We start from the raw sequence: 13,234 nt of genomic DNA on the forward strand, positions 1-13,234 counted from the left end.
AGATTCTGCATTTTATTTCGCATTGCCTCTTTTGCTATGATGGATGAATTTCTTTGTTTTATTAATGTCCAGTAGCTTTGTGCAATGTCCAGAAGTGTTAAGAATGATTGTATCACCTCTGAACATGTGAATTTTTATTATGCACTAACCCTCTAATGAGTTGTTTCGAGTTTGGTGTGGAGGAAGTTTTCAAGGATCAAGAGAGGAGGATGATACAATATGATCAAGGAGAGGGAAAGCTCTAAGCTTGGGGATGCCCCGGTGGTTCACCCCTGCATATTTTAAGAAGACTCAAGCGTCTAAGCTTGGGGATGCCCAAGGCATCCCCTTCTTCATCGACAACATTATCGAGTTCCTCCCCGAAACTATATTTTTATTCCATCACATCTTATGTGCTTTGCTTGGAGCGTTGGTTTATTTTTGTTTTTGTTTTGTTTGAATAAAATGGATCCTAGCATTCATTGTGTGGGAGAGAGACACGCTCCGCTGTTGCATATGGACAAATATGTCCTTAGGCTTTACTCATAGTATTCATGGCGAAGGTTGAATTTTCTTCGTTAAATTGTTATATGGTTGGAATCGGGAAATGCTACATGTAGTAATTCTAAAATGTCTTGAATAATTTGATACTTGGCAATTTTTGTGCTCATGTTTAAGCTCTTGCATCATATACTTTGCACCCATTAATGAAGAAATACAAAGAGCTTGCTAAAATTTGGTTTGCATATTTGGTCTCTCTAAAGTCTAGATAATTTCTAGTATTGAGTTTGAACAACAAGGAAGACGGTGTAGAGTCTTATAATGTTTACAATATGTCTTTTATGTGAGTTTTGCTGCACCGGTTCATCCTTGTGTTTGTTTCAAATAACCTTGCTAGCCTAAACCTTGTATTGAGAGGGAATACTTCTCATGCATCCAAAATCCTTGAGCCAACCACTATGCCATTTGTGTCCACCATACCTACCTACTACATGGTATTTCTCCGCCATTCCAAAGTAAATTGTTTGAGTGCTACCTTTAAAATTTCCATTCTTTACCTTTACAATATATAGCTCATGGGACAAATAGCTTAAAAACTATTGTGGTATTGAATATGTACGTATGCACTTTATCTCTTATTAAGTTGCTTGTTGTGCGATAACCATGTTCCTGGGAACGCCATCAACTACTCTTTGTTGAATATCATGTGAGTTTCTATGCATGTTCGTCTTGTCTGAAGTAAGGGAGATTTACCACTCATTTAATGGTTAGAGCATGCATAATGTTAGAGAAGAACATTGGGCCGCTAACTAAAGCCATGAATCATGGTGGAAGTTTCAGTTTTGAACATATATCCTCAATCTCATATGAGAACATTAATTGTTGCTACATGGTTATGCATTAAAGAGGAGTCCATTATCTGTTGTCTATGTTGTCCCGGTATGGATGTCTAAGTTGAGAATAATCAAAAGCGAGAAATCCAATGCGAACTTTCTCCTTAGACCTTTGTACAGGCGGCATAGAGGTACCCCTTTGTGACACTTGGTTAAAACATGTGTATTGCGATGACAATCCCGGTAATCCAAGCTAATTTGGACAAGGTGCGGGCACTATTAGTATACTATGCATGAGGCTTGCAACTTGTAAGATATAATTTACATGACACATATGCTTTATTACTACCGTTGACAAAATTGTTTCTTGTTTTCAAAATCAAAGCTCTAGCACAAATATAGCAATCAATGCTTCCCTCTGCGAAGGGTCTTTCTTTTACTTTTATGTTGAGTCAGTTCACCTATCTCTCTCCACCTCAAGAAGCAAACACTTGTGTGAACTGTGCATTGATTCCTACATACTTGCATATTGCACTTGTTATATTACTTTACATTGACAATATCCATGAGATATACATGTTATAAGTTGAAAGCAACCGCTGAAACTTAATCTTCCTTTGTGTTGCTTCAATACCTTTACTTTGATTTATTGCTTTATGAGTTAACTCTTATGCAAGACTTATTGATGCTTGTCTTGAAAGTACTATTCATGAAAAGTCTTTGCTTTATGATTCATTTGTTTACTCATGTCATTACCATTGTTTTGATCGCTGCATTCATTACATATGCTTACAATAGTATGATCAAGGTTATGATGGCATGTCACCCCGTAAATTATCTTTGTTATCGTTCACCTGCTCGGGACGAGCAGGAACTAAGCTTGGGGATGCCGATACGTCTCCGACGTATCGATAATTTATTATGTTCCATGCCACATTATTGATGATATCTACATGTTTTATGCATACTTTATGTCATATTTATGCATTTTCCGGCACTAACCTATTAACGAGATGCCGAAGAGCCGATTCTTGTTTTCTGCTGTTTTTGGTTTCAGAAATCCTAGTAAGGAAATATTCTCGGAATTGGACGAAATCAACGACCAGGGGCCTATTTTTCCACGAAGCTTCTAGAAGTCTGAGGGAGGGACGAAGTGGGGCCACGAGGTGGCGACACACCAGGGCGGCGCGGCCCAAGCCCTGGCCGCGCCGGCCTGTTGTGTGGGCCCCTCGCGTCGCCTCTTGACCTGCCCTTCCGCCTACATATAGTCTTCGTCGCGAAACCCCCGTACCGAGAGCCACGATACGGAAAATCTTCCAGAGACGCCGTCTCCGCCAATCCCATCTCGGGGGATTCAGGAGATCGCCTCCGGCACCCTGCCGGAGAGGGGAATCATCTCCCGGAGGACTCTTCAACGCCATGGTCGCCTCCGGAGTGATGAGTGAGTAGTTCACCCCTGGACTATGGGTCCATAGCAGTAGCTAGATGGTCGTCTTCTCCTCATGTGCTTCATTGTCGGATCTTGTGAGCTGCCTAACATGATCAAGATCATCTATCTGTAATGCTATATGTTGTGTTTGTTGGGATCCGATGGATAGAGAATACTATGTTATGTTGATTATCAATCTATTATCTATGTGTTGTTTATGATCTTGCATGCTCTCCATTATTAGTAGAGGCTCTGGCCAAGTTTTTGCTCTTAACTCCAAGAGGGAGTATTTATGCTCGATAGTGGGTTCATGCCTCCATTAAATCTGGGACGAGTGACGAAAGTTCTAAGGTTGTGGATGTGCTCGTTGCCACTAGGGATAAAACATTGATGCTATGTCCGAGGATGTAGTTATTGATTACATTACGCACCATACTTAATGCAATTGTCCGTTGTTTGCAACTTAATACTGGAAGGGGTTCGGATGATAACCTGAAGGTGGACTTTTTAGGCATAGATGCATGCTGGATAGCGGTCTATGTACTTTGTCGTAATGCCTAATTAAATCTCACTATACTCATCATATCATGTATGTGCATGGTCATGCCCTCTCTATTTGTCAATTGTCCAACTGTAATTTGTTCACCCAACATGCTATTTATCTTATGGGAGAGACACCTCTAGTGAACTGTGGACCCCGGTCCATTCTTTTACATCAAATACAATCTACTGCAATACTTGTTCTACTATTTTCTGCAAACAATCATCATCCACACTATACATCTAATCCTTTGTTACAGCAAGCCGGTGAGATTGACAACCTCACTGTTTCATTGGGGCAAAGTACTTTGGTTGTGTTGTGCAGGTTCCACATTGGCGCCGGAATCCCTGGTGTTGCGCCGCACTACATCCCGCCGCCATCAACCTTCGACGTGCTTCTTGACTCCTACTGGTTCGATTAAACCTTGGTTTCTTACTGAGGGAAACTTGCTGCTGTACGCATCACACCTTCCACTTGGGGTTCCCAACGGGCGTGTGCTTTACGCGTCATCAACCATCAACACCACCACCTCCATGAGTCACCGAACCACCACCTCTTGCCTCTTCACGAACTAGTCTTCGTCTCTCCATGATCTCCGCCGAGGCCTCCTTCCGCCACTCCATTTGTTGCTCATTCATGTTCTTTGTGTTCATCATCATGATCTTCTTCTCTTCGGCCAATAGTTGCTTCATTACTTTGGCCTTCCTCACGTTGATCTTCATCTCCTCCAACATGGCCTTGTTCCTTGCTTCCTCTTGGTTGGCTTCAACCTCGGCAAGACTCACCTCTTTCTTCTTCTCGATGATGACAAGCTTGATCTCTAAAGTCTTGGCATCTATCACCTCCTTGGACTTCATCATTTGATCAAACTTTTCCATCAACAATGCTGCCTCCCTCTCGAGCTTGAGCCTCTCTTTGGCCTTCTTGTTTCCCTCCGGCTTGTCATTGTTCCGGCTGTCCTTCTCGTCCACGGTATCGTCAAACACAACCATTGTAGCTTTCTTGGGTGCTACTTCTTCGTACATCAATTGCCAATTGGGAAGGTGTTGAAGCACATCAAAGCAATGACGCATGGTGAAGCTCTTGCCCTTGCTGCCGGCCATGTCTATGTACCTCGCATCGGCAATGCGGTCCTCTATTTGCAAAACCAAACACAAATCGTCAATATGTGGTCACCAAACAAACTAAAATTGTACAAACATAAAATGCGAGAAAATTCACTCACATATTCATCTACAATTGCGCCGCTAGGAGGATTCGACACCACTTGATCCATTGCTGCTGCCCACCGGCTGCACGCCAGTTTTATCGCGTCCCAACGTCCTTGGAGGGATCGGGACGTGCGATCGACAGGATGGTGAACGCACGGCATCAATTTATGGAATTTTTCCTCGATGCGTTGCCAGTACCGCTTCCCGGTTTGATCAGTGCCGGAGACTGCGTCCATCCCCACGGCGGCCCAAGGTCGGCACAAGGTCACATCTTCTATTTCTGTGTAGTTGTTCGCCCGTCTCTTCTTCTTCTTTCCATCAGCCTCGACCTCGACCACACCCTCGTCCCCTTCATCTTCTTCCCCTTCTTCCCCCTCTTCCCCTTCATCCGTCGTCCTCATGTCCGCCCATCCCAGCGTCGAACGGAGCAAGTGGGATAATGTTTACCTCGTCCAACCTCTCCATGTAGGAGATGTTGTTGTTCCTAACAGTGCGTGGCCTCAATATCTACTCGCAATGAAAACCGAGGAAGAGTTGTAATTTGTACCTTGTTGGCCTGTCGTCGAGCACGTCATGGGTGACATTCGCGGTTGCTTCCAGTGGCGGCGGCGACATTGACGGGGATGGGAACAGAGGCGGGGCGCCACGGCTCATCGTCGCCTTCAATTTCGTCCTCTTCGGCGCCGAATTCTACGGTCTGGCACGGGATGCCTTCGGCTTCGATACGACCGCCGGGACATCAGCGCTGGCCGCCGCGGCACCAGCTTGCGGGACAACATGCGTTCCCGCGCGCCGCCGCTTGACCACGCTCGCCGACGAGACCATGGTAGCGACATCGGTTGGGGTGGCGGGGGTCGTCGGGGTGGTTGTTGTAGCGGCGGAAGCTCCGGCGACCGCCGGAGAGGGTGGCGGGGCATGCGAGCTAGCAACGGCGGCCGGCTGGGTCGATTCGAGACTCATGGTGGCGAGATCGGACCACGGCGGCGCAAAGGACGGTGAGGGTGTGCAGATCGGCGGCGGCGGCGGTTGGGAGGAGGTGAAACTTCCCTCGCGCGCAGACTAGGGATTGTGTTCGGGCTGCGTTCGGTTCGCTCCTTCGGCCACTACAAATACAGGTCGAGTAGGGGTTTCGGTCTCGGCCCAAAAAAAAGTTTCCAGTTTGGTCTACTATCTGATCTGCACCGATTTATGAGCAAACCCTTAAAATTGCGGTTATTTTCGATTTTGGCTTGTTTACTTATCTCTATAACATACGCGGACCAAAGTCATACTATAAAGAAAGGTTTAGAAGGCACGACTTAAGATGCTCTTAGCGTTTGAAAAAGAACGCCTATAATAATCCCCGTCTCGATGCAAATCGCAGCCGTTCGTGACACGTGAGGCGCGCAAACGCGCGCCCCTCTGCTCTATGGTACTACGATAGGACCAACTTGGAGGAACTATGTGGGGACTTGAAAACATCTTAATTGATGCAGCATTCAGAATTGGAAATGTAAAAGTACAGCAAGATATTCAAAACCGTCGTTTACTTTGAAACTCCCAGTTTTCAATGTTGGCAACTGTTGGAGTACTATTTGGAGTCTGAGACTGGATCGACAACAGAAAATTCAACGCACAGCATCTAGATTGGTATTGACCCGCCAGGTAGAACACAAACACAGAAACTCACCAAAGTTTAAGATTCAGACGTTGAAACTCTGGGTCATACAAGAAAAACCAAACTTAGGAATAGAAACGCACACTGGTTCAAATTTATCAGAATGTTGGGTTGAACATATTCTTTTTTAGTTTTCTTTTCTCTTTCTGATAAATGCAGCCATTTTATTATATTAATTGTACATAAACTGACTTCAATATATGAAGATTGTGCTAATGCGACAGGAGAGTGGCTGTCTTGTTTTTAGAAGTTGGAAATGTATGAAAACGTGATTTTTTTTAACAGGTATGTGACACAACTAATGTATTTTCTAGTTCGATATAGAGGAACTAATGTACCTCCTCCGTTCTAAAACATAAGCTTTTTTAGCTAACTATTTTAATTTGCTAAAACGGCTTAGATTATTAAACAAAGTGATATTATTTACCACATCCCATGCCATTTTTCGTATGGTGGTCAATGTGTCAAATGATGAAATTTCACCAAATGATTTAAAAATGTCTGCACCAAATCTTAAGACTAGCGCAACTTCACGAGTGGGGCCACCGCCAGGCATTTCTCTTAATCACAAAAAGGTTTTGTTTTGTGAAACGATAATACGTGAAATGGAACTACTTAAAAGTGCAATATGTTGTTAGTTTCATAAAATAACTAACATGTATATTGGGACATAAGGGAGGGCAAGAGTCTGTTAAAATTTGCCCAAAATATATCTAGCCAATTTAACTTAGGGCATCTCCAGCGGCGCAACGCAAACGAACACTGAGCAACCGTTTTCGTCTGCAGTGACCAGAAATGCGTCTGGCCCTGCTCCAGCGGGGCGACGCAAAGTGACCGGCCCGTCCGCGGAGACGAACCTGGCCCAAATATGCGCCAGGTTTGCGTCTCTGCGGACGCGCCGAGCGTCCTCCATTTCTTACCCGGTCCCGCAAGTCAGGGACAGCGAAATCGGCCATTTCGATTTGATTCTTTTTCCCCTTCTTTGCTGCCCTAGTGCGACACCACCACCCCAACCCACCCGCCGTCGTCCCGCCGCAGCGGCTCTACTCGCTGTCGGCTCCGTTGTCGCCGCGGGGGAGAGCGGGATCGTACTCGCGGTTGGCTCCGGCGCGTACCTGCCGGCTGTTTTGGGGCCAAACGTTGCCGGTTCCGCCGCCCTTCCGCGCCGCCCACGACCTGTTCGGTCAATTGCGCTGGTAGGTTTCTTCCCCTTTTTTCGGCGCTATTTGTGCGCGGCCATTGATCAATAGCTCGTACCCACGCAGATGGACATGTGGCATATGGTGGAGAAGTTCCGCACGGAGGTCTTTGACTCCTCTTCCGATGAGGAGTCCGATCAGTCGACGCAGACATTGGCAACTACTGCGGCCTCCATGATCCACGAGTTCACCTCAAACCCGAGGCCGGAGCACCGGGGCTCTGTGAAGGGGCGCTCCAAAAACCTGCCGCGCAACAAAGTGGCAGGGCAGTCCCGCCTCCACAAGGACTACTTCCACCTCACCTATCCAGTGTTCCCGAAAAAAGTGTTCCGGCGCGGTATAGGATGTCAAGGGACCTGTTCTTGGTCATTCTACGGGGCGTCAGAAACTATGACCCCTACTTCCAATGCAGGCCCGATGCAACAGGTGCGCTAGGCTTCACCTCCTACCAAAAATGCTCCACGGCTATTCACATGCTCTCATATGGAATGGTTGCGGATATATTCGATGAGTATCTTCGAATGGGTGAGAGCACCTGCCTTGAGGCCATGCACAGGTTTTGTCGAGCCGTGATTGCCGTGTTCAGAGAGTATTACTATAGGGAGCCAACTGTTGAGGATACAAGGCGGCTCCTTCTATCAACGAGTCTAGAGGGTTCCCAGGAATGATTGGCACCATAGATTGCATGCACTGGGAGTGGAAAAAACTGTCCATTTGGATGGCAGGGTCAGTACAGTGGGCATGAGGAGGGACGGACTGTCATTCTTGAAGCTGGCATATCTCAAGATTTATGGATTTGGCATTCATTCTTTGGCATGGCCGGTTCCAACATGACATCAATGTGTTGCACCGATCACCGGTTTTCAACCGGCTCATGCAAGGCAAAACTCCCCGGGTGAGCTATGAGATCAATGGAAATGCATATGACAAGCCATATTATCTTGCTGATGGCATCTACCCTGACTGGGCCACACTGGTGAAGACTGTCAGTAATCCAAACTCCGAGAAGACGAGGAGGTTTGCCAAGATGCAAGAGGCTTGCAGGAAAGATGTGGAGCGCGGATTTGGTATGCTCCAAGCTCGGTGGGCAATTGTCTGTCACCCGGCAAGAACATGGTCGCTGAAGACCATGCATGAGGTGATGACATGCTGCGTGATCATGCACAACATGATCGTTGAGAACGAGCGTCCTGATGGCCGCAATGAGAACCACTGGGACTTTCAAGGTGAGCTAGTTGCGCCACTCCCTGGGGCTTTATCTTGGGAGGACTATCTACATATGAATGTAGAAGTCACTAACGAGAACGTCTGCAAACAGCTGCAGACGGATCTGGTTGAGCATCAGTGGACATTGGCTGGCCATGAAGATCATGCCTAGAGGAATACTATCTTATTTTCATGTAGACTTTTCAAAATTTGAATGTAATAACTATGACTTCGTTGAATTCCTTATTTTGATGTTTGCAAACTTCATAATTGATGCAAACACGGAAATGCGTCGGGCCACTGGAGCCACCCCTAGGTGCAAACGGACGCGCGGAGAAAAACGGTCTATCTCGCGTCCGCCGCGCGACGCAAACGGACGTTGGCGGACACCGAAATGCGCCATGCCGCTGGAGATTTCCTTAGTCTATGATTCGTAATATCTCAAAGGCCCACTTAACCCGCTCTTGCATGCGAAGAGGTGCGAAAAAGTTTATAAGGAGTTTGAGCATCTCCAGTCAGGGACGGAGCCAGGAATATAGTTTGGAGGGGGCGAATTGAACAAAATTTAGCTTGGAGGGGGCCAGATAGGTAAATACTCGCAAATTGAAGGATCAACATGCCTCAAGGGTGTCCGAAGATATAAAACCGTATCCAGACGCATGCCTCAAAATCATTTCCACCCGACGCGGCCCAATACCGTGTCCAGCTCACAAGGCCATCCCCGCTCCACAGTGGGCGGGCTGGTTGCGCCGGACACAACTCTGTGACGATGTGACACATGGTAGACCATCCTTCCCATTGACACAGCCACAAGCGGGCAGCTTTCCATAATGGTGGCGACGGTTCCCAAGGCGGAGGTAGGCGAGACATCTCGTTGGCGTTGCGCCTTCCTCACGCGGCGATGCTGTTAATGCATACCTCTTCTTCTCGCCCCTTCTTTTGCTCTTCCCGCCGTTTCCCGTGTTGTCTTCGGCTAGAAAAAGCCCCCTCCCCCGCATGCAAACCCCCCACTCTCCTCCGTCGTTTGCCTACGCCTCGTAGACAAAGCCATATAGCCAGAATGTTGCATCGCCGCATCATCACCTACTCGATGTTGGGCCGCAAAGGTTGTACACCATTGGCCGAACATGTGCCACCACAATCCGAGCCCTTCCCTTCGAACGACGGGAAAGAGCCAGCAAACCTGTAGCATCCGGCTATCCCCGCGTTGTGCCAGACGCTGCATGAGCTTAGGGACGCGACCCATAACTGAGAGGAGCTCAACGAGAACATCTTCTGATATGTCACCGAGATCTCCTTCGAGCAGGCACCGATGGAGGAGTCTAGACGCCTCCTCATCGCGCCAGAGCGAAAGTGGATCCAAGGCCGCCACCCACGAAGCAGCGCGGGTCGCCTAGAACGAGGAGTGTCGCTTGAGGCGGGCAGCTAAAGGGCCAACATCACGTGGAAGCTGCAGCGATGCGGCACCGGCAGGTGTGTGAAGCAAGGGGGCATGTGTCTACAGTTCGAGCCATGAGGGCGGTTGTGGGCGCAGCAGGCCAAGGGGGAAAACGGTGGCGAGACTCGACCGTTGCACGCCCCAACGGACGACGACTAGGCTAGGTTTTAGTTGAAGGTTAGTCCTTTTTCATTCAACTCTGTAATATATAACTAAATTTGAGTGAAAGGGTTAATTTCTATCGAATTTGAAGTGTTTTCGTACAAGGCGCTTGGGGAGGCTAGGAACAGGCATGCCTTAAACACGACACCATGTGGCGGCGTCCTCCAGTCCCACGAAGAGTACACCCATACCGTCGTACTGACCCTTTGCTCAAAAAAATTCCTAATACGCCCTCCATCCCACGAGAATTATTTAAGATTTATTAAAATTTAGATATATCTAGATTAATAGTATCTATATACTTTCACAAAAAAAATAGTATCTATATACAAATCTCACACAACCTCCACATGCATTGCAAGAACTTTCCGGAAGCGCTGACACCCTAACCAGACTGACCACCCGTCCACCCGAGTTGGATCATTTGGCTAAGAGCATCTCCACTCGTCTCCCCGAGGAGGCCCCCGAGCGACGTTTTTCCCATCCGGACGGCGAAATTCGGCCCAGTCGCGCCTCCGGTTCCTCGTTTTCGTCCGGATTTGGCCCTTCATCCATCCGGCGAGCCCACGCCATCCCCGGTCCCCCGGGGAGCTATCGGGGAGTCCGGACGAGTGAAAAGCGGGGAAGGGTCCGATCTGTCGGCGACTAGACACACGAACCCCACCACCACCTCGCTCAAAATCCCCCCCACCCCTCGTATCTCTCTCGCCGCCGGCACCACCCCGCCGGCTTGTTGCCCAGATTCCGCCGTCTCTCCTTCCCACCTGCCTATATTCCGCCGTCTTTCGACGACGCCTTATCTGCCTGCCCGTTTTTCGACGACGGCCTACTCCTCGTCGTTCGCGTCTCGGCTAGCCTCGACCACGCCCGGCAGGTGTTCGTCCATTTGCCTCGCCGGCCATGGACTCGGACGAAGAGGAGGAGCAGATGTTCGTCGAACTTATGCGGGAAGAGATGGCAGCCGCCGCCCAAGACGAGGAGCACATGATGATCCTCGGTTGCTTATCAAGCATGTACGCCGGGGTGGCAACTGGTCGACGTGGTGGGTCGGCACTAGGTCGCCGGAAGTGCAAGCCGAGACAGCGAATGGAGGGCTATTGCATGTTGTACGCCGACTACTTCGCCGACAATCCATTGCATGGTGAGACTGTTTTTAGGCGTCGTTTCAGGATGAGCAGAAAGCTATTTCTGCAAATTGTGTATGCCATCCGAGACTTTGACCCCTACTTCAGATGCAAGACAGATTGCACTGGCTTGGTTGGATTTTCGTCACTGCAGAAGTGCACAATGGCTATGAGGATGTTGGCGTATGGAGCTCCCGGTGATGGTGCAGATGACTATCTTCTGATGGCGGAGTCCATCGCCCTTGATTGTTTCTACCGGTTCTGCAGGGTCGTCATAGCAGTGTTCGGGGACTTTTACTTGAGATCACCCAGTGTCGAAGACACTCAGAGGATCCTTGCAACAAATGAAGCTAGGGGTTTTCCAGGGATGCTTGGAAGCATTGACTGCATGCATTGGAAATGGAAGAACTGTCCGTTTGCGTGGCAGGGAATGTACAAGGGTCACAAAAAAGGTTGCACCGTGATACTTGAAGCAGGTGGCTACCCATGATCTCTCGGATTTGGCACTCTTTCTTTGGTATGCCTGGATCCAACAATGACATCAACGTCCTAAATTGCTCCCCGATCTTTTCCAAGCTTGTTGAGGGTCATGCTCCCCCGGTGAACTATGTGATCAATGGTCGGTACTACAACAAAGGATACTACCTTGCAGAAGGTATCTATCCAAAGCGGGCAACATTTGTGAAGACTATCTCGAGACCCGGCACCCCCAAACATTCCGAGTTTGTCAAGAAACAAGAAGCTTGCCGAAAAGACGTCGAGCGTGCATTTGGTATCCTCCAGCAGAGATTTGCTGTCGTCCGGTTCCCCGTTATGACTTGGTCCAAAGATCAGATGTGGGAGGTGATGAACTGTTGTGTGTGCTTACACAATATGATTATTGAAAATGAGCGAAAACATCCGGTTCCTCTGGCTGAGCAAGAAGCACCATATGAGAGAGAGGGTCCTCTTGCACAGCCTAATCACCAGGTGCTGACATCATGGGCCGTCTTCATTGCTATGCGCCAGGAGATTCGAGACTCTACAATGCATCAACAGCTGCAAGATGATCTGGTGGAGCACATATGGACGCTCCGAGGCAACGCCAACACCGACGCCAACTAGTCTGTCTTTATTAACTTGTTTCAAAACTTGTGAAATTGTGTGCTTTATTTGTTTCAACACTTGTTAAACATTGTACTGCTTTTCGCCGAATTTGTTTCAGCAATTTTCTGAATCTTGTTCGCCGAACTTGTTAAATTTTATGTCGAATTTGTTTGAAATATGTCAAATGGCCGAGGTTGGGGGTGTCCTGTCGGGAGGACGGCTGGAACTTCGGCGCTCCCCAGACCAAATTTTTCTCTAATCCGGAGGAAAATTTCGGCGAATTTGGGCGTGGGGAGCGCCAACGAGTGGAGATGCTCTAAACGATGGAGAAGTTGGGCATAAAATAGGAGGCAGTCCGATACGGCCACTGCCTCATCTCTGCGTCGTCGCGTTGCCCATGGCATCGATCACATGTCTGACTAGAGCCGGGAAAGCCGTGAACACGTGAGAAACCTACCAAGAGTACGCCCATACCGTAGTACTGCCCCTTTGCTCAGACCACGGGCCAATTGCTCTATGGCTTTTATGTTGCCCGTCTACTGACCAGTGTGCATGGGCGTCTTCGAGTACAAACATGCTGCAGCCTGCGATGCAGAGCCTCCCCCATTAGGATTATGCTGACAGAGCACTGAGAGCTGAACAATTCTGGTTGCCTGAAAAAATAAACTCATCTAATTTTGAACAAATATAGACCCCTGTGATATTACTACTACCGTAGTCTTATTTTCGTTAGAAACATTTTTGCAATGTTATTATTTTAAATGTTTCAACAGTTTGTGAAGAAAACTAACAGAAAAGTTACAGATTTTAGACAAAAATCACCTATTTATGGACAGAAGAAAATTGCCCTAACATTCTCATAGAATGC

The sequence above is a fragment of the Lolium rigidum genome, chromosome 1 (assembly GCF_022539505.1).
Source record: "Lolium rigidum isolate FL_2022 chromosome 1, APGP_CSIRO_Lrig_0.1, whole genome shotgun sequence".
Taxonomy (NCBI): Eukaryota; Viridiplantae; Streptophyta; class Magnoliopsida; order Poales; family Poaceae; genus Lolium; species Lolium rigidum.